This window comes from Heptranchias perlo, chromosome 32, assembly GCF_035084215.1.
Source record: "Heptranchias perlo isolate sHepPer1 chromosome 32, sHepPer1.hap1, whole genome shotgun sequence".
Lineage (NCBI taxonomy): Eukaryota > Metazoa > Chordata > Chondrichthyes > Hexanchiformes > Hexanchidae > Heptranchias > Heptranchias perlo.
The window spans coordinates 12,802,252-12,825,580 of NC_090356.1; the positions used below are offsets into that span (position 1 = coordinate 12,802,252).

General features: G+C 40.5%; 1 protein-coding gene across 5 annotated transcripts in view; it reads right to left on the reverse strand.

The window, feature by feature from the left end:
- The window catches only part of casz1 (castor zinc finger 1), a 276,456-nt gene extending 255,036 nt beyond the window's left edge, over window positions 1-21,420 (reverse strand). For all 5 annotated transcript variants that reach the window (XM_067970381.1, XM_067970383.1, XM_067970380.1 and 2 more), the window contains exon 1: window positions 21,290-21,420. The gene's annotated coding sequence lies outside the window, so the exon portion shown is untranslated. The remainder of the gene's footprint in view (window positions 1-21,289) is intronic.
- Between the last annotated feature and the right edge of the window lie 1,909 nt (window positions 21,421-23,329).

The window sequence follows — 23,329 nt, forward strand, 5'->3', positions numbered from 1 at the left end:
GAATGTTTTACACAGTTTGTCTTAGTGCTTCATAAATTACGTGTTGTGTTAGAGGTTGTAATATATATCATGGAGTGTCACAGTAGGGAATGCTGCATAGTTAATGTATGTGAAGAAGAGATTTTGGTGCACTGTGGATTACAGATGATGCTTTCTGTTTCTGTGCTATTCCTGTCTAAGGGTGGTCACCCATCCAGATTGAAAATGGACAGGCCAGTTTTATGGCTGACTGCTCAGTCATTTTTGTAGTTGAAAACAGGACAGCAAAAGACTGTTTTTTTAAAATCTGTGCGGTTAAAAGAATATGCTTCACACACTCAGCATTGTGCAATCACAAGCTCATCCACCCAAAGTACAAACCCTGTCCAATTCTGGACTGGGCTAAAGGTGGCAACTTTATTCCTGTCTTCAGTGTTTATCTTCACTTCCTTTATTCTTTCTCAACTTCTAATTGGGTTTCAACAATATTGTCCAGTTCAGATCACTATTTTACAGCCCATTACATAAAGTGATGCACCCTGGCACCTCATTAACATGGATTGTTTACCATGGAATCTCGTCACATGTGAGAAGACAGGATGATTTTTTTTTAAAACTGTAAAATTACTCTCTGTGATGTCTTTGTCCCAGGGGGTGGAAATTCCTCTTTTAATGAAAAACAAGCAAATGTCTTTATTTTTCTCCAAAATTAACCATCCATTAATTAAATCACATTCTCACAGATCACGCTACAGATTTCATTAGAAGATAATTATAGAGAAAAACAGACATTCTCACATTTTTCGTTAAAAGAAGAATTTCAGGCCACCATAACTTCCGGGCAATCGGGACTTCCTGCTGTCTGGCCGAGGCTGGCAACAGCATTATGATGATGCCAAGATGCCATAGTCATGAATGATTGGTTTTAAAGGGTGTGCATGTGCGTGTGTAAGTTCATATTACGTCTTAACTGGGTAACAGGGTACAGCAGCCTAGTGGTTATGGTTTGGAATATCAGTCCAGTGGCTGAGAGTTCCAATCCCATCATGGCAAGTTGAGAAATTGAATTCATTAAAAATCTGGTGATTTGTAGACTAGCGCCAGACAAAATAACCATGAAAGCAGCTGGATTGTCATAAAAACCCAACTGGTTCACTAATGTCCTTCAGGGAAGGAAGTCTGCTACCCCTCCCCAGTTTGGCCTGGTGACTCCAATCCCACATTACATGGTTGGCTTAATGCCCTCAGTGCAACTAGGGATGGACAATAAATGTGGCCTTGCCAGTGTCGCTGCCCACATCCCAAGAACAGATATAAAAATAAATTAGCACTCTTATAAAGTTTTGGTTTCTGCTGTTTTCTGTTTGGTTTTATGAACCATTTCTAATGACCCAATAGACTATGCACTGTCAATCTCGTCTGGCAACATAATGACACAAGCATGGTCTGCTGGATTTCCTTCTTTGATTTTCAATTTTAATTCGTTTGTAATGCACTATCATATCTTTGAACTGGAAAACATTTTAAAATGAAGGGGGAGGAGACCCTCCACAACAACCAGGCAAACTTTGATTGATCATTAAATGGCACTGATGGAACTGTCATGTGTTGGATCGTTCTATACTGCTGATGTGTGAAAGGAAGTCACCTATTCTGGGGGGAGATGGAAAAATCCAAAGATAACAATAAAGCGAAGATTAGTGTTTGGCAGCTTAAAAAAAACACAATAAAATATTTTAAAAGTTTCATACCAAAGCAGCTAGAATTTAAACACAACTTTAGTTTAAACAGAATCTAGTGCCAAAATGAAAGGTTTTGCCTTATAGAAATGCAGCCAGTGCTGGGAGTTAGTGGGCAGCTCCTTCCCGTGTGTTCTATAGTGAAAGCCAGGATTTTATAAAACAGAAGCCAGCTCCTATCACTTGACATAGATATTAGCAGTTAGTTTAGATTGAATTTATGAAACGGAATTACAGCAAACTAGAGAAGCAGATTCTTTTTAAAAAGAATGAGAGATAGTGGTCCTTTAAGAGCTAAAGTAAAAGTCAAGAACTGTGTTGAGATGCTCACTTTACAATTGTTGGTGTACGGACTGATGTGTAAATCCACCAGAACCAAACCTGTGACGTTTCATTCACTCTCTGTCGAGCTGCCAGGGAGGAGCCCTCGCACGGTGAGCACCTCCTGATGGACAAAGGGATGAATGACACCTGCTGTGCGAACCCATGGTGAGCGTGTGAATGTGAAAGAACGGTGATACTGTGATCTTAGTGAATGCAGTTTGTGAAGGAAGAGAAAAAGACTGTCTGATAAGGGAGTAAACACTGAGTAAATGTAAGCTCTTTTTTTCCTTCAAATAAGCAGATCTATAAGTTAAGTATAGATGGAGAGGGGGCATTCGACCCGTCCAGCTCATTGTTCCATAAAAACCTCCTCTTGACTGCCTTCTGAATGATTTCAGAGTTTAGGCATCCATTACCCTACCCAGAAGACCATTCCATGTATTGATCACTCTTTGCAGCAAGAAATGCTTCCTGAGATCAGCCATGAACTTGCCTTTTACTAATTTATACCTATGCCCCTTGTCCTGCAGTGATGGTTTAACTTGAGATATTGATTTAGTTTTTCTGCTCCGCTTAGAATCAAATATATCTCTATACGGTCCCATCTCATTCACTTCCTTTCAAGAAGAATCCAAGTTTTTCTAACCTATCCTCATAACTCAGACCTCTAACACTAGGTGTGTACCTCTGTGCACCAGAGTTTAGATATTTCCCTTGTACCTTGGTGACACATGTAAGTTAACAAGATGTAAGATATAATTTAGTAACGAGTGGACTATCTCTAAATATTTTCTCTTCTTAGTGTCCTGGTTTAATTTTGTTGGAGTTCTGTCCCCATTGGTAGCTTGATCTGCCATTGGTAGCTTGATCGCTGTCTGACATGCTGGAGAGATACCTCAAATATTTGCTGTATTTGTCCAAAGATGGTTTATCGCTGGGTAAGGGGTATTATTTGATGCGCCATTATCTTTGTGCTACTCAGGACAGACAGTCCAGACACCAAACACCTCTGGCTGTATTCTCATAGTAATCCTACAATTAGGTGCAACTTATAAAAGAAGTTGCTTTTGGGAGCATAATAGTATCTTTAGTTGTATGTGAGAAGTACTTTATGGTTATAGGCCAGCTGGTATCCCAACTTATTGGTCAGAGCTTTCCACACTGGTGAACTATTAGGAATAACATTTATGATCAAAAAACGTGAGGCAGATCCCAAACCCATTTAACGATATGGAATTGTCTTTGTTTTTGGGACTGAGATGTGTCGAAGTAGGTTAAACCAAAGTGAGTGAGCCCTGATAAGCCCTGATAGAGGGTATATTGGTCTCAGGGTTGGGATCCCCAACACTGTTGATGACATGAATCTGTGCTCAATTGGGCTACTCGGTGAAGTACCTCATGATACTACGACACTTCATCCCTTGTGGAGGGGAAAACTGTCAGACACCTGGGCCCATATGGGTGGGCTCCTGTCAGCTGATCACAGATGATGATGAAGATCATCCATGGCCATTCTACCCTCCTGAGTGAACGAGTCTGTCCGGGAGGAAATGACTTGAGAAAATAAACAGAAATGTATAAATATATAAAAATGAGCTTAAAAATAACTAAAAAGAAATAATCTGATTAATCCTCTGGGCACAGAATTGCCTTTCTATCGTAGAACACCTAGCAAATGAATCTCCTTTCTGAATCAGCTTCCTTCTACCCTCCATCCCCTCCCCGTCTCAGACTTTGAGTACCACCATTCAGTTCGAAGGGAGAGAGAATGATTCACCAACTCTAAGGGTCCTTCCAGCATCGGCCATCAACTGTTAGAACCCATTATATAGAAAAGGTTCAGGTTCAGATAAAAAGTTGTTTATAACCAGGTTCATAACAATGACTAGCAAAGTCTCCACTGACTCAGTCAGGAACAGACTGGGATGTGGTAATATTTGTTTGGATTAGATTTGCATAATTAAAGTTGAGCCTGTATTTTCATACAGTGCAGTAAATTCATTTACTGTGCCACATTTATGTGGCAAGTATATCATAGACCCTCCCAGTGCATATAGTCTCGGAATACTCTATATATGTATGCATATGTCAACACGCAAATATATGTGCAAATATACTCCATATTTATATGCTGCATTTTGTATACGTGTTACATCTGGACAATGATGCAACACATGTTCTCATTCTGTACAGATTGCTCCCCTGAGGTAATGGAGGCTCCACCACGGCAGCCCCAGCAGAGAACTGATGCAACATATTTTCCATTTTCTTAATAGTTTGGAAACTTGAAGGGTGAAAATTTTGTTTCATTTCCTTCAGTTGTGCACTGCACCTTCACACATACACTGCACCTTCACTCATATCCTGTACCTTTATTCACACTCTATACCTTTATAAAGACACGATTCATCATGCAGGGCATTTCTGTTGGTCTGTATTTGTATTTCAGAACAATCAAAGATCATTTCTAGCTGCTGTAACTTTTCATTTTTCAATTCCCCTCCCCATCTTTAGGCTCCCTGCCCCTCATGCTCACATATGTAACTTGCTATTATCCAATCTAGAAGGTTAACACTATGGTCTATTCCATCATCGGTGTAATGCTACTCTTAGACTCTAAGAAGTCACTAGTATTTGGCCAATAGCATCCCAGGTTGACTTGCACTCTTATTTTCCTTCCCTCAGCTCATATTCAACACACATTAACAGGCTGCATCATCAATCTGTGCAATGCATGCTCCAACCTTCCCTAAAAGGTTTATTCACAGTCTGGAGTCAAAAAGTATCATTTGCTAAAAAAACAAGCTTGTGAATGATCACCACAGATAATGTTTTCCAGTTGTGAGCAACAGCTGTCTGTGTTCAGTTAGTCTTTGTTTGGTGAACCAGAAGAGTGATCTATCTGAAGTTGCTGCCCTTTATCCTGTGTGTGACTTTACTGAGCTGTGGGTTATAGTAATGCTTGCAATTGTCATTTTGAAACATCTCAAAGTGCTTCACAACATCCCACCAACAGCAATGTTCACAGTTGATCTGTTTTTGTTTGGCAATGTTGGTGGACGGAGAATGTTGGCAAAGACGCCAAGTGTATCCTCTACTCTTCTTTGAATAATGCCATCTTGATCATCCACCTGAGCAGATAGACAGGACATTAGTTTAACACTTCATCCGAAAGATGGTACCTCCAACAAAGCAGCATTCCCTCAGCTCAGGACTGCAGCTTTAGCCTGGATTATGTGGTATGGGGCTAGAACCCACAACCTTCAAGCCCAGAGATAAGAGCCAAGATGACACATCAAACAAGCTTTCATTGCATAAGGTAGAATTCCCTGCCGCTCTGTTCTGTGTTGTCCAAAATGCTCCATTTAGCTGCTAGGGTGAGAGCTGTTTGAACACTCACATAAGGGGAGAGGGAGCTGCCTTGAATGTCAGTCAAGACTGGGGATTGGATCTCGGGCCTGCTGCGTGAGATTGCAGCCACGTACTACTATGTGATCATGTTTATTAAGCCAATTTTTAACAACCGAATCACCAAATCTCTGGGCATAAGTTCAAGTCAAACCCTGCCTGCTTGCTCAGGTGATGCCCACCTGAAGGGGTATGGGCACCACATTAGGACATTTTTTGAACAGCATAGGTTCCTGGAACAACCCAGAATAGCCTTTTTTGAAAACTCTGACATGCTGGTCCCCAGGGTGATTTTGTGCAGCAGCCAATATTTAACTGTAGCTCAAATCTGGGTAATACATTTGTTCCTTTGCTTTCTCTTGAACTTCCCCAGTTGATCAGGGTGGCAATGAAGTCATCATATTAGTGCTTGTATCATTGTGTACACCTCTGTTCACAAAAACATTAACACAGGCCACTAACTCCTCTGACATACTACAACCTAATGTGTATTGTTCGAAGGTCCCACACTGACTTGGAACGCCTAGAAGGTAGCATAGTGGTTATGTTACTGGACTAATAAGCCAGAGGCTCGAACTAGTAATCCAGGGAACATGAATTTAAATCCCACCATTTGATAATTTGAATTCAATTAAAAAAAAATGTGGAAATAAAAAGCTGGTACCAGCAAAAGTGACTATGAAGCTGTCAGGTTGTCATATAAACCTAACTGGTTCATTAATGCCCTTCATTAAAGCAAACCTGCCTCCTGACCCGGTCTCGCTACATGTGACTCCAATCCCACACCAACATGGTTGACTCTTAACCTTCTTCTGGACTGGCCTAGCAAGCCACTCAGTTGTATCAAACTGCTAGAAAGAGAAACAACAATAAAACCGGACGGACGACTCAGCTGCGATCTAGGCATCGAATCAGGACACGACAAAGGCACATCCAGCCCAGTCAACTCTGCAAAGTCCTCCTCACTAACAACTGGGATCTGGTGCCAAAGTTGGGAGAGCTGACCCATAGACTAGTCAAGCAACGGCCTGACATAATCATAGTCAGAATCATACCTGTCAGAGAATGTCCCAGATTCCTCCACCAGCAGGGCAGACCTACCTGAGGTTGAGGCAAAGCAGTATACAGTCGGGAGAGCAGCCCTGGGAGTTCTCAACATCAATTCTGGACCCGATGAAGTCTCATGGTTTCAGGTCAAACATGGGCAAGGAAATTTCCTGCTGATTTCCACCTACCACCTACCTCAGCTGATGAATCAATACTCCTCAATGTCGAACACCACATGGAGGAAGCACTGAGAGTAGCATGGACACAGAATGTACTCTGGGGGACTTCAATGTCCATCACCAAGAGTGGCTCAGTATTACCACCACTGACTGAGCTGGCCGAGTCCTAAAGGACATAGCTGCCAGACTGGGCTTGCGGCAGGTAGCAAGAGAACCAACACGAGGGAATTACCTACTTGACCTCGTCTTCACCAATCTACCTCTTGCAGGTGCATCTGTCCATGACAGCAGTGGTAGGAGTGACCACCACACAGTCATTGTGGAGACAAACTCCAGTCTTCACAGAGGATACCCTCCATCATGTTGTGTAGCACAACCAATACTGCTTAACACGGTGGTAAAGAACAGATCTAGCAGCTCAAAACTAGGCATCCACGTAGGCCATCAACAACAGTAGATTTGTATACCCCACAATCTGTAACCTCAAGGCCCAGCATATCACTCGTTCCTCCATAACTATCAGCTAGGTGACTAACCTGGTTCAGTGAGGAGTGTAGAAGCCCAACTATCTGCAGCTGCTTCATCAATCAACTTCCCTCCATCATAAGGTCAGAAGTGGGGTTGTTCGCTGATGATGTTCAGTTCCATTGGCAATCCCTCAGATAATGAAGCAGTCCATGCCCGCATGTAGCAAGACCTGGACAACATCCAGGCTTGGGTTAATAAGTGGCAAGCAACATTTGCGCCACATAAGTGCCAGACAATGACCATCTCCAACAAACGTGAACCTCGCCTTCCCTTGACATTCAATGGCATTACCATTGCCTAGTCCATCAACATCCTGGGGGTCACCACTGACCAGAAACTCAACTGGAATAGTCACATAAATGCCATGGCTACTAGAGCAGATCAGGGGCTGGGTATTCTGTGGCAAGTGGCTCACTTCCTGACTCCCCAAAGCCTCTCCATCACCTACACCTACAAGGTACAAGTCAGGAGTATGATGAAATACTCTCCACTTGCCTGGATGGATGCAACTGCAACAACATTCAAGAAGCTCGACACCATCCAGGACAAAGCAGTCCAGTTGATTAGCACCCATCCACTAGCTTAAAATCCACTCCCTCCACCACCGATGTACCATGGCTGCAATGTCGCCAATGCTTTTTTGGCAGCATCTCCCAAACTTGTATCCTCCACCACCTAACAGGACAAGGACAGCAGATGCATGGGTACACAATCCCCTCCAAGTTCCCCTACAGTCAAGACACCATCCTGACTTGGATTGTATATCACCGTTTCTTCATTGTTACTGGGTCAAAATCCTGGAACTCCCTACCTAACAGCACCGTGGGAGAACCTTCACTACACGGACCGCAGCGGTTCAAGAAGGCGACTCATCATCACCTTCTCAAGGGGTAACTAGAGATGGGCAGTAAATGCTGACCTTGCCAGCAATGCCCACATCCCGAAGAATGATGATAAAAAAGACATAAAAGCCCCCAATTATTTCATGCTTTCAAAATCCATATTATAAAGAAGCTCTCCTGTATTGCAGGTGCCTTTATTAAATACTAGCAAATTCCTGTCCTCTGCAACTATTTCTTTTTTTGAATATAAAGATGTTGACAGAGTGTGGGGTTTATTGGTATCGAGCTGATTTGCACACTGACTGCTGCTGGGTTCCACCTTTGATAAATAATTCAAAATTGGCACAAACTGGCAAAGAAAATTAAATATTCGCTGAACAACAAAATCTTTAACTTTTACAGTGAGCAAATGTTAGGGTGGAGAGGGCTATCTTTTGTTAAACAAATATTAGGAATGATTCATAAATAGCCTGAACAGAAAAATTAAACAGATCTGTTAGTGTGATGTGTGTGAAGTATTATAAATTAATCATAAATCTAGGTTAAAAATTAATTTAGACTCTCATTTCTTTAGAAGCCTTTTTCCCCAATAAGTTTAAATCATGATACAGAATTTCAGTTGAACTACAGCAGCATATAATATTAATTAAACGTAGTAAGTAAAATAGTATGTAATATACAAGAGAAATAAAACACACACTATAGGATATCCAAATATTTATGACCCATGGCTTTAACCCTCTAGGGCTTGCAATAGCATTTTTGCAACATAAATAAAAGAATTAGCATTTTCCATTTTCTTCAGGTTGTGGTGTAGATACATCGTGCGTGTTCTCGACTTGGTTCTCTTACTCAGAAACATTGTGCTTTTACAGAATGTTCTCTTACATCAAATCCACAGTGGAAATTCACTGTTTCTTAGAAGGAAAAAGAGCTCCTTCAGTCCTCACGGAGTTAACGGCAGACCATGCAGTCCAGGACTAATTGATTTTCTAAGTCGTTTATTTTATTAGAAATTCTCTACTTCGTTTATTAAAAAGATCCGAAATGAGGCATTATTCTGCTTTCTAATTAAAATTTAATATTCAAATATTATTAAGGATGCTCAAAGAATGCTGAACCTTAGGCTGTGAAAAAAAATAAATGCAACTTTTTGGTATTGTATGCTGGCTTGTGAAAGTAATTAAAGTACAGATCTAATGGTGACACACTTTGCTTCCTGTGAGATACTGCACAGGAAATACAGTCTACTCCATTTAAACAGCTGGCTGGGCACACCATGTTTATTGAAGCGCTCTTGTTGCTGGGTGCCCTGGTACTTCAAACGCTTGATCGCTTGACTCCTTAACAAAAAGTTATGGGTTTGATTCCCAGGGCTGCCTGCCTCTAAGACTCACCTGCCATGGTTGGATGAGATTTCACCCTTCTCAACTGGGGCACCGTACAGACTGTCATGGAGAAGTGAGGCAATATAAGACTGTGTCTCCTATTGACTGTTCATATCTGGGGATCATTCTGCGATCCAAACCACCTTGCCCCATACCCCTTTCCTTACAGAGGAAGAAGGTGTGTGAATAGTAATATCAAGCAGTCGGCATAGGAAAAAATAAGAAAGACTTGCATTTATATAGCGCCTTTCACAATCTCAAGACGACCCAAAGCACTTTATAGCCAATGAAATACTTTTGATGTCTAGTCACTGTTGTGACGTAGGAAAAGCAGCAGCCAATCTGTGCACAGCAAGATCCCACAAACAGGAATGTGATAATGACCAGATAATCTGTTTTAGTAATGTCGGCCGAGGGATAAATATTGGCCAGGACACCAGGGAGAACTCCCCTGCTCTTCCTTGAAATAGTGCCATGGGATCTTTTATGTCCACCAGCGAGGGCAGACGGGGCCTAGATTTAACGTCTCATCTGAAAGATGGCCCCTCTGATAGAGCAGCACTCCGTCAGTACTGCACTGGAGTATCAGCCTAGACTTTGTACTCAAGTCTCTGGAGTAGGACTTGAACCCACAACCTTCCAACTCTGAGGCGAGAGTGCTACCAACTGAGCCACAGCTGACATCTATAAAGGAAAAAATATGGGAGGAGTGCTTCCCCAAATACAATCATTGATACAGCTGAGACAGACAGCTCAACTGCAAACACAGCATCAATAAAAAGGACTAACCTGAGGAACATCATGCCAGGCATTGCTTCAATTGCATAGGTGTGACTTACTGCATGTTGCTTCAGCTAATACTGAAGTCTTACTGAGAACACCAGCTGCTACCTCTACATTTGACTTTTATATTAAAATCAGGTATAATCAGTTCTGTGATACCATCACTAATTATGTAAGAAACACATCTAGGACATGGCAATTAGTTGTATTTCTAAGAATATGTTTAGAATTCTGTGTAGGTAATTTTGAATAGAATTTAAGCTCGTTGACTCTCCATTTATATGCACTTCATACTGAAATGGCTGCAGATACGAAATAATGTTGGTTGCACAATAAAGACAGTGGTCCAAACCCAAGCACAGATTTACACAGCATCATGCAATGACAGTACTACTTTTCTTTTCAAAAGGGAGTCAACGGTAGTATAGGGGAACCCTGCATAAATTGATATATACAGGGCTGTTATAAGCAACCAGCCAGGATAGTTCAGAATAGTCACTTATAACTAGTATTGCATATAAAAAGGCAAGCTGCACTATTACTGACTTTGTGAAGAACCAAACTAGTTCTTGGTAACAAACTGTTTCATCAGGACAGTCCCAGCGAACCTGCTTCTATCAGGATTGATTATTGGTGGGCCTGACTCTACTGTACTTTTACAGTGAACTATTGGCACTTGCTCTTTAATACTACAGCCAAAGGCAACACATTTATCCACCCTGGAAGCATGTAGCATGCTCTACTGTTGCACTCTGTGCCCTGAGTTTACACAGTGAGAAGCTTCAGTAAATAAGACTGTCCAAGTGGCCCAAAGCTGGAAAATCAACCATTTTCTATTTGAAGCCACTCCATTTCCTCCTAATGACTCTTTTAAAATGTTAAGCACTTCTGGTTGACTGTACAAATTTTCAGTTCACCCAATCTTGCATTCTGTACCACTCCTGACACAGGGGCTGCATTAAAATTTTGAATATCACAGTAGGAGAGTGACATGCACTAGGTTCCCATTTTATAGACCTTTTCACTATAGTTAAAGGGCACTTCCTTGCTGAACACGTATGTGTGTTGCTCTGCAAAAGTATATAAACCATTCGTCTATGAGTGATCCCCTGCTAACACGATTGGGTCAAATTCAGAAAACTTAAAAGAAATGCCACTTTTAAATTGTATTTCCTCCCCTTTTTTATGTCCTCCTACAGGACATTGCGTTCCCAAACTGAGCAAGTAGTCAGGTGACTGCTGGAAGGACTCCACCAATACCTGTAACTGCCTGCTTCGGAGTACTTGACAGAGTGACTTGCTCAGCAGTATTCCTTCCCTCCCCCTCTGTGGGGATCTGCCTAACCTCCACTCGGCACTTCCTCCATTGGCATAGCTGAGATTGGGAATGCGTCATGTGAGGGTACTAGAGGCACAGACTAAAGGTCAACATTACCACTCCACCTATCATCATTTTCTTTTATTAAATTGCACAAACTTGCAATATTACATAATTAAGGATTCATTTTTTTTAAAAAGTCTGATTTACCCATTGAAGCTTCGACAACATTGAAACCTGCTCCACACAAACTGATTAAATTAATTGCACACTTTAATGAAGAAAGGCTCAGGTACTAAAATCTCAAAATGAATTCACTTAACAGGAGTTGGAAATACGAAGGATGATACCCTTTTTACCGACCATATTCTATAAGCTTCAGAACCCTCAGAGGTTGTTTCATCAAGTGATACAACCTTAACATGACAAGACTGCTGAATAATTGTTATGTCGCACCATATTTCAGATTCCGTTAGCATACCATCAGGATCCTGGTAAGCATGAGCCCATATTAGTGAAAGGAAGCTCAGACATACCTCACACTAAATGCTGGTACAATTAGAGTTTGCCAAGTGTGTGAAGTATAAGGTTTCAAGTGATCATTTAAGACAATGAGCAACAGAAATGCATGGACAATGCAAACATTAGGAATTAGTATTAAAAGGAATGACTCTCAGCAAATAGAGTGAAATGAATTAGCATCTTAAATTGGACAAAAAAAAACTTTTCTTTTAAGTCTTATTTGTTCTTCAGTTGATTAAATAAGGCAGATGTAATTTATCTTTAGTTTTGTTAGCGCTGTACTTATGGCATGGTCACAGAAGATTCATTAACTTGTAGTTAAGATATGTCTGCTATGTTAAAAGTTGAATTTATGGTTTAATGGCAACAGCAGCTCTTGGTGGATCCCACCGTGTGATATCAGAGTGATTAAAGTCTCATCACAGCAATTGTGAGATAAATGGAGCACATTTACACACATGCCATCCTATGCATTGGGGGATGGAGCCTCGGTCTTCTGCCCTGTTGCAAAAACTGTCACAGGCTGCCCAACAAATGGAAATTATTTTTAGAAATGATTCTGAAGTGTCATCTCTGTTAGCTCAATTTTAAGCTTGAGCTAAAAATTCCAGGATCATTTAGTGTTTTATGGGTCAATCTGCACCCATTGGATAGGTGGGGCCGACAAAAATCTCACCTTACACGTGGACTCAAAACCCAGCAGCGTAGACACTGTCTAAGCTCTGTCTAGTGAAGGTCTTTCACCTGGACAATCTATTTAAAGAGTTGCAACCTTTCCCTTTTTTCTCCCCTTTTTGCTTCAAGTGTCAGCTTGGCTAAGTGGCAGCACTCTTGTCTCTGAGACTGAAGGTTGTGGGCTCAAATTCCTCTCCAGGCTTGGATCATGTAATCTAGGCTGATACTGGAATGCTGCACTGTTGGAAGTGCTGTCCTCTGGATGAGATGTTGAAATGAGGGCCCATCTGCCTCTTCTGGTGATTCAGGTGGGTCCTAAAAGTCCCACAGCACTATTCAAAGAGGAGCAGCCTCCCTCAGCCACAACAGATTAAGTGGTCATTCATTCATTTCATTGCTTCTGTGGGATCTTGCTGTGTGCAAAATGGTTGCCACATTTGCCTACTTGACAACAGTCACTACACCTCAAGTGATTCATTGCATATGAAGTGCCATACCAATACAAATCTTCCTTCTTTGTGAGCTGAACTTTAAAACAGTCTGAAACAAAAAATAAATCTAGTTTCATGTGTAAATGTCTTTGCAAATTCTGTCATGGTTTTTACAAACCATTAAATGAAGATTGTAGTTGCTTTCTGTGATAACTCAATTAGTATTTGTCAGTAAAGTTTTTCTCACAAGATCTCAAATGTTCTGAGTAGATATGACTATGTGAGGAATGGATTCTTGATTGGCAGTAAAAGATGCCAATTTGACCATATTTGTACAAAGAAGAGAACAATAAAAGAAGAGAAAATAGAAAGATGTCAAAGTCCTGTTGATAATAATGCATTTTTATGGTGGTTATAAATGAAGACAGCCTTTTATAAAAAGTTACATATTTATAAACAGTATCAAAAATGTCATAGTGCACTAAGGGTTCTTTCTGATTTCACTAATCTGTCACCTGCTTGTCTTTGCCGTCAGTATGTTGTTGAAGTGTGATCACTCCGGAGTATTTCAAACTAGTATTTTGGACCTCCATCACCAGCAGAAAAATTCCACTCCCATGTTGGGAAGAATCCTACAACAGGAATTCCCATTGTCCACTTAGCACTTTAACTTTTCTGCTGCTGAATAAGATCCAAAACCTAAAATCTTTGCACTCCCTGCTTACAGACCAGAAACGAAACTTTGAGCTATTCTGATATAATTTCTCTCAAGAGTATGTACAGTTCCTTTTATTGAAACAATTTGACCAATGTAAGTAACAGGTTTTCTGAGTAATTAAAGATCTTTTTTTCAAGTGTTCGAGTAGAAACATAGGAGTATAGAAAGGAACATGGAACAGGAGTAGGCTATTCAACCGCTCGAGCCTGTTCCGCCATTCAATTAGATCATGGCTGATCTGTATCATAACTCCATGTATCATAACTCCATCTACCCGCCTTGGTTCCGTAACCCTTAATACCCTTGCCTAACAAAAATCTATCAATCTCAGTTTTGACATTTTCAATTGACCCCCAGCCTCAACAGCTTTTTAGGGGAGAGAGTTCCAGATTTCCACTACCTGTGTTCAGAACTGTGTTGATCCAATAAAAAGCATTGTACACTGTGCTTGGATTATTTTATAGTGGAGCAGTAGGACAGAGTGTCTATTTTGTAAACTGCCTTGTTTCGGAACTTAACATCTTAGAACCTGGTACTGAACATGATGATGCCACTGGGTTTTCTGTTTTGATGCAAGCCGACAGAACTCCATTATTTAACACATTGAGATTCAGTTATAGTGCACACCACCAACTGGTCTCTATCTTTGGTTCCTGATAACCCACTGAACCAACCTCTCCTCAACCTCCCCACCCCACCCCTCTCCATCACCACCCCCAGCTACCTTTTAACAGGAGAAGAAGTGTGCAAAAATTAACTGGAGCACTTTATTCGTCCTGCTGTTACGCCCACTCTCAATGTCAGCAAAAACTGGCCGCAGAAAGGTTAAAGATCACTGGTATACATTTTAACAAATAATGAAAATCCCGAAGACATGTTGGGAGATATGGAAGAAAGCCACAGTATTAGAATGACTTAAGTCATATCACATCACCTCAGACGGCATTAGATGATGACTTGTTGGCAATGTCAGGCAAAGCTAAATCTCATGTATGTGTGATTTGTCTTTTGGAGTGAAGCAATAACCTACAGAATTTAACAAGAGAAGAATAAAGGGGGGGCGGGGGGGGACGCTGGAGAGAGTAGGACATAATGTGGTTTAAACCACTGTATTTTTCATTTTTTTTATTTAATAACTGTCACGGTGCTGAAAAGAGCTGTGAGTAACTGCTGGAAACCAGACTGCCAACAGCTGCTCGTTCAACCACATTACCAGTCAATTTATAAGTTTTTGTATAGTTAAATAATACATTTACTAGAGATATATAACACAGAATTAATATACCAGGAAGAGCAGAAACCAGAGTTGAAGTGTTTGCAATACAGAAAAACAGCGATACTCTGGGGAATTTGTCAACACTAGTGCAGCATATTGCATGATAGACATTGGAATGTGTATTTTGTTTCACAAGTGAGTTAAGGAGATCTTTCTCGTGACTGAAATAAAATCCAGATTCCACATGTGTGTGTTTGTATGTCCAATATTATTTTTTATTTTTGCGCGGAGGGGGAAAATAACTACACCAGTGGCTGAAATACTATACTGAGCAGTATTGGGAGTGAGGTGTGGTGGCCTCTTACAAGCTGTTCTGTGAAAATATAATTTTTCTTGCTGGAATTTGTGAAGTATAAGGCTATCAGATTAATATCTCTGATATGAAACCCGCACACCTAGAATAAATATAACACAGTATGGTGATAAACTAGAACAGTCCAGGAAAGGCAGCCTTGTTAACTTCTTTTCCCAATCATGTGACAATATTTATGCATATACAATGGCACCTTTTTAGAGTAAAACATAGTTAAAAGCACACGTCACTAAAAAAAAACAACTAGATCAGGAGCTTCATTCCATTGAGAGTTATTGAGCATTACCAATTGATATCTCAAGGAATGGAGAAAGCAATGAGATACAGTCCATGCTGATCACTTAGCTCAATGTGAAAATGGTACATTGGGAGCTCCTGTGGTGTCTCAGCCAGCTTATCCAGCGAGTAGCCAAGCAGGTTCAACCCCCAGACTCGATTGAGTTAGCTGTTCTCAGCTGAGGTCATGGCAGGGGCACACCAACTGGCTTCAGCATCTTTGGGCCTGCAAGGGATAAAATCAGCCAAGGTTGCTGCTCCTGATTGGTACTTAGTGAAAGTGCACAGGCGTGAATGTCAAGTGAGGATAGGATCCACTTTTTCATTGTGATGCCCCGGCAGATGAATAGCCTGCCAACACTCACTGTCAAGATTGATACAGGAAGTATGATTGCTTGGGTCAGGTACTGGAGGGTGGCTAGAGTCAACACCTTCAGAAGAAAATTGGAGGGGAGAGCAACTGGAGTGGTGAGACAAGCAAAAAACAGAGGAACTACTGTGTTCTTGACACTGACTGAAAGAGTGATTCTAAGACTGTCTGATCCAATTTGTCTCATTTGCTGCTCCTTTGGGTTGTGAGCCTGATTTGAAGCTGACTGTAGATTTTTTGAAAAGGACTGAAACTGACTGCTTCCTATAGCTGAACTGAAATGAACACTTTTAAAATATGCAGTTAAAAGAATGAGTGCAAAAACAGATTGGGCACTTTATGACTAAAGGCACTGGTTTCCATCATGGTTATAACAAATGTTCCAACATGTTTTATGATAGAATAAAAGACTGCACATTGCACTTTAATGTTATTAAGGTCCCCTATCTCCACTGTAACTATTAGTACATAGATAAATGATCAAAGCAGTTAAAACTTTTTTTCAATTCACTTTCTTCTGATTAAATTTCAGACGCACAGATTTTTTAAAAAATCATCTCGGCACAAGAAGAGTTGACTATCCTGTAAGATGTAAAGGAAGTACAACTTGCTTTCTCCATTCCTTGAGATATCAATTGGTAATGCTCAATAACTCTCAATGTGCTGAGGCTGTGGTTTATAAATTTTCCAACAACTACTTGAAAAACTATAAGCACTTGTTTTTTCACCTTTTGAAGTGGATGTTGTCAGCACATAAACACATACATCAGTGGATGAAGCTTTTTGTATTTAACATTTTGAATTTCTGTGCACCTCACAGGCCTTACTTTCTCACGCACTACTTTCACACAGAACTACTTTCATGTGCCGCTGCTATCATAGAGTGCTGCTATCACACAGTGTTGCTTTACTTCCACTGAGCTTGACTCCAGCCAGTAGTCTTACCCCAATTATTTAAAACAGGGAACTAAATTGCTGCTTTTTGATAATCTTGCCACTAAATGTAATAAGGCACAATCTGTTGTCCCTTACAGATTAAACAGCAGGTCAGTGTTCAGTTTTTCATTAAAGATGGGTAGTTATTTCATAACAAGAGCACTGTTCCGATCAGTTACATAGCAGTTGAATTGGGACATTAGATATTTTTTGGCTATGCAAATAGAGTTTCACTTTATCTACTATACAATAGATCTGATTGCATAAAATTACATATGCACTTTCCGTGGTCAGTTGAGGCATTGGAAAATAATCTAACAGCATAGGTGGAATTTCTAGTTCTTTTATTCAATATTCTTAGTTTTTTTAATTGATTTCTGGAATGTTGACAAAGGTTTTATGTTCTTCAGTTGCTTTATGTTTCTACACAGAATTAAGCATTTTTTCTTAAAATTAGTTTTTGTTTTATGATATTCCTGAATAAAACCAACGTAAAACAGATGAAGCTATTTAAGAATAGAGTCAGATCCACACTGGGATCACTTGCGGTGGTACAACATGAAGCAGTTGGTATTAACACAAGTAAAACAGAATTAACAACAGCAACAGGAAGAATACAAAGTAACACAGATAGGGTCGATATGTAGAGGAAAGCTCAGGAGGTTTTAAATAAGTGGATGTGAAGTTTTGACCCTGTTTGGCTGCCTCTTCAACATCATCTTGGATTGACTGACAGCTGCCAATCAATCAGAACAATCCACCCCACCCCGTACTGTGTTCAGGAAACAAAATCTCCTACCCAAATCAAGTGTCTGCCTTCTCTGTTGAAGCCTCTGTTCTGAAGATGCTCTCACCTTGAGCGGTGGCAGGATTACCCTGTAATACTAGCAATGCTGTCTCATTCCTTTAATACTTATTAAGAATGATAATTAGCTCTAAAGGGGCAAATCGTCACTTTCCCAGTGCATGCTTTTTTTTCAAAGGCATTTAGGACACATGCTCAAAAAAGGTGACAACACTGATCAAGGGCAACAAGGGGAAATCTAACTTTTCCTTTGATGGGGGGGTGTATTACAGTCCGACCATTTACAGGGCATAAGATCTCGTATACAGGCACAATACACAAGATTTTTTTTTCAATATTGCGACCAGAATGAAAGAATGAACAATGCACAAGTTTTGTTTAAATATGTAAATCAGAAGATAGGTACACACAGTGAGCAAGACCTTTAAAAGCCAACGGTTTTGTTTTAAAAGCTGATTGCATCTAAAGCTGCAGTGTCCCTTTTCCAACAATTGACTGTCGTTTGTAAGTCAGCGTGAGGAGTTTAAATTAACTAGCCATTTTGTTTTGGTGCTCCAGCTGATTTAGAGTGGTGACAGTCAGGGAATAATACTACAATATCAATACCACATACAGAATAGTTGAGATTAATAATTATACAAACTTAAACCAGGTGGAACAGTGTCTTATTGAGTTTGATATCATTATAAAAGAGTCAGGATTATGGTACACTTCAGATTTTCTGAACCACCCATTACCAAACTAATTTTTTTTGTACCTTGAACAACTTAACTTTTTAATTACTGACTTCTAATTATCTGAACCTACAATTATCTGGCCAAATTCATTGTGATTCTGACTAATCTGCACTGCAATTTGGAATGGCTGATAAATAGATATTAAAGGTTGAAAAAAAAACAAGTCTATTTTTCCATACTTGCTGTACTCATTCTTAAACAGTTACTTTTAACTGGAAATGTCTGTTTAATAAATATATTCAGTAATTTTACACAATTGCATACTTCTACTTGATGCTCTGCAATGTCCTTCCATATTATGACTGTTGTAGGGAATATTGTGGGATATTTCAGTTAAAATGAAATAGGCTTAAAATTAGATCTGTTTAGTATTTATACATGAATCTGATATAAACAGCAATAAATAGATAAAATACAAAAACAAACACTGAAAGTACACATGTTTAGCCTTAGTTTTAACATAGTTTTCCTGGAAAAGTATTTTCTGCTTTTTCTTGGAGTATCTTTGTAATCAAGCAAATATTTGCACAATGTTTTAAATTATGACAGAAGATAAAACACCAAGATGACATTGACTGTGCTCAAAGAGGGAAAAAAGGTCATTAATTACTTATGTGAGCTATTGCTTGAAAAAGACAATAAACCTCCATGGTCGCCATGGATATGACATATTTGGTAGCAAAACAACATAATAATTAAGCAATGGAGCGAGATGGGAAGAGAATATGCAGCCTTAATGCTGTATGTATTTTAAAAGCTCATCAAATTTGGCGTTCTAAATTCGATCAGTTTATGTATCCATGGAAACGTGGGCAGATTATCATCAGTAGAATTAAAAATGATAAATTAAACAAGGCATCGAAGGGAGGAGGGCGCCGGTCGGCTGTAACTTGATTACAAAGTTGTTCTTAAACAATGTCAATTTCCAGCAATGGAGGTTAAACTTTTAAAACTAATGTCGATTTCAAGGGATCATTTTCCTCCCCCCCCAAAAAAAAGAACAAGTTGCTACACGGTTTCCCAAAGAGCTCAATAAAGTGCTCAACGGGGTTTTTAAACAGACAGGGTACCTCGCCAAGCACTGCGCTTCGACAAAAGGGGACATTCCGTTTACATGGATTCATTGATCTGGCAGAAAGAAGGGACGGAGAGGTGGGAAAGGAAAGGAAGAAGAGCTCCAAAATAAAAGGAGAAGGAAAGGACAGCGCGGTGATTTTAGGAGTATCTCGGGTCAAACGTTTTTGTCCTTATTCGTCAGCCTTAAAAGTCTCTTTTTACAGACCCCTCCGCTGATTGATCGCTCCGACACCTGTTATAATCGGAGTGAAGTAACCAAAAATGGATCATTTTTGCTTTCTCGTAAATGTGCCCCATTTTTCTATCTCCCGTCCCCACCAACTGACGTAAACTGCAAATCACGCTGCACATTCTAAAAATGCCATTGTAAAAATAACCTTGTTTTTTTTTCCCCTAGTAGTGCAAGAACCAAATAATCTCTACACTCAAGGGTAATTAGGGCTTGTGATCGCTCGGATCCTTCGCACGAAACTTTGTATCCAAGTGAGCCGGCCAAAAAAATATCCAGTAGTCTTCATGTTACACGGGATCAGATCACTCTATAACACTGATCATACAGTAATGAAACGCTGAACTTATACTGACCAGACTCTGAAGGAGGAGGAGGAGGAGGGGGGGACCCTGATCTATAGGTGCTCCCCTCATTTTCTTTTTATCTAGCGCTGTATATAATGCAACTGACTGATGTTTACACGATCACGCCTATATACATCACACACTCGAAAGCCAAGATCGCTCTCACTAAACTTATCCACAACAAAATGTCCCCCCCCCCCCAGTCAGGTTTTACGTGGTTTCTTTAAGTACTAGCGACCCCCAAATTGTCGTAACGTAGATACGTATCACATATTACAATATTTAAGACAAGATCGTAAATTAAACTCACCCCCATAAAAAAAGAGTCTTCTCCGTTCTAATCCATATCCCTTGCCAAGACAACCTAATAAAACTCTTGAGTTGATTATGTGTAAAATAAGGGAAAAGGAAGATCCCAGATTTACATACATTAAAAGCGAGATCACACTAAACTCATGCTAGGAGGGATAAAAGAGACATCACTCTGTTTTATCCTTATCACCCTTGTCATGTTAAAAAAAAAGGTTTTAATAATTTGGTAATTAAGGTGAAAGAAAGATCCGCGCACGTTCAAAAGCCCAGATGGTATTAAACTCAACCTAAGTGAACGATCGAAACAATCCTATGTGGAGACAGATACATATCACACATTAGATAGAAAGCCAAGATCAAATTAAAGTCATAGCAATAAGGGGAGGGGGGGTGGGGAGGGGGGGACAGTATCCTCTCATTTCTGTTCCAGTTCCCAAGTTTGCAATCCCCACTTAGTTATTTAGAAAATAATGAGTGAGAGATGCGAGGTACACACAGCTTTTTCTTAAAAAAAAAAGCAACATCATTTTAAACTTAACCCAATTCATTGATCGCGCACAGATAGATACAGATCATGTTATACATAGAATACCAAGATCATATTAAACTCGCACCAACAGTGAGGGACACACTTCGTCCTCTCTAACCTATTCATTCCTATTGTCAAGGTTTCTTTCTAAAACAATTAATTGATTTGGGGTTGAAAAGGGGGGAAGATCTGAAATCCTACCTGCAGTTGGGCTGCTTTCGGTGACTTTCGAAATGTGTGTGTTAGGATGGTTAGGTTTTTTTTTTGGAGCATGCGCGTTGAACTTGGTTTGGATTTTTTTTCCGTATTATTGAATTTTGTCGATTTCTCCAACTCCGCGCGGTGCAGCCCGCAAATCCCGGCGTGGATTCTCACCATGGCAACCCCGGAACACGGAACGGAGCGCGCCGCAGGCTCCCCCCCCCCCCCCCCCCCCGCCCGCGACAGGCTCGGGAACCCCGCCGCCCATTGGCTACTGCGCGTCGTCATGGAGATGGAACACTGGGGAGAGGGAGGGGCGTGGTCATCGCGTCAGGAACTCCCGCGCAGACTGCCCGCCTTTGAAATAAAAAGAACTGAGCGATTTCAATTGAGGCTGGAGTCAGGCACACAGGAGCTAAGCAAAAATCAAGAATGGGATTGAAAATTACCAGTTGAAAAGGTCACTTTTTTTGTGAAGTGAGAAATTTCGCAGTGACTGTAGTGTCCTTTTCTATTTTTATGAACTTTTCCCTATATTTTATTTACTTTTGGCCCATTTTGACTCTATTTCAGCATTTTTTTTCTTTTTATCTTTTCCTCTTTTGGCTCAAGGTTGCTCACTGCTATGGATCCTCCTTTGCCAAGCCAAGAAAATGAAGTAGCTGATTGACCTCCACACTCTAAAGCAGTCAATGCCAAACTGAGCCGATAGGAGACGCATTTCTTCTGGGCATAAGTGGCAAGGTCAGACCATTGGCAACTGAAACTTTTAGAGGAAAACAGTGGCATAGATTGCAACACCCTGGAAGTGAATAGGCTGGTGTTGGTTTTTATTTAGTGAAACGCTAAAAGCAGAGGCTGATTGAGATTACGTAAAACCTGACTTAACACAGCTAATACCAGATTGAGCTAACAGGAGGGACCTAACTCTACATGCTATCAAAATCATCGCCCAGTTAAGCCAATGGTTTACACAGTTTCTATCAGGGCTGACTTTCTATACTCTAAGGAGTCAAAGTCATGTTGAGCTGACAGGTGTGCACTTTCTATGGATGTGCTATAAATGTCTACCTTACCCAACTACTGCCCCCCCCCCCCCACCAAAGGTAAACCATGATCCTCTTCTTCAAAAAGCAGCCAGATTGACAAAACTCCTCAGGTCTCATAAATTTGGCTGATGTCTCAATCAATGTATGGCACTTTATAATGTTTTATTTAAAGTTGTACTGTCCCACACTTGCTACAAAGACTCCCCCCCCCCATGTTTAAGTAGGACCTAATGTCAACCATCCATTAAAAAAGTGATATTATTCTAAGATATTCAAGTTTTAATCGTGTTGGTCATTGTTTCAAAGGCATCGTTTATGTACTATGGCTGCTGACCTCTCTTTTTCACCTGATTTCTTGCCAATCAGAGAGTCAGACCCAGGAGTGAGGAGCAGAGGTCAGCTGTATGAACACACATTCCTAACATTGTCCTCAGCTGTGAACATAATGACAGATTCATAATGATCAGGATCAGCAAGAGGCTTTCTATTTAGGCAAACTGTCTTTTTTTAAATTTTCCCTGCCAGTTTTCTCCCCTCTTCAGAAAGCTTCGATTCCTCACTGGATGTAGTTCCACAGGCAATGGTTCATAGGCTCCTTTATTGGGTACAATTTCACAGGTAGTGAGTGGTTCATTGAATCCTTGCTGGTCACTTTTCATCTGTGAGTCTTGACAGTGAGTGTCAATGGGCTATTTTATGATGAGGCCATCCCAGCTGAACCTGACCTTGTCCTTACCTGACATCCACACGTGCACATTTCCAGTACAGGTCGTTGGGTAGCTGGTCTATTTTCCCCTTCCTAACCTGGAATGCTGAGTCCAGTATTAGCACCCTTATCACTCAGCCTAAAGAAAGAACTTGAATTTCTATAGTGCCTTTCATGACCTCAGAATATCCCAAAGCGCTTTACAGCTAATGAAGTACTTTTGAAGTGTAATCATTGTAGTAATGTAGGAAAGACGCACACAGCAAGATCCCACATACAACAATG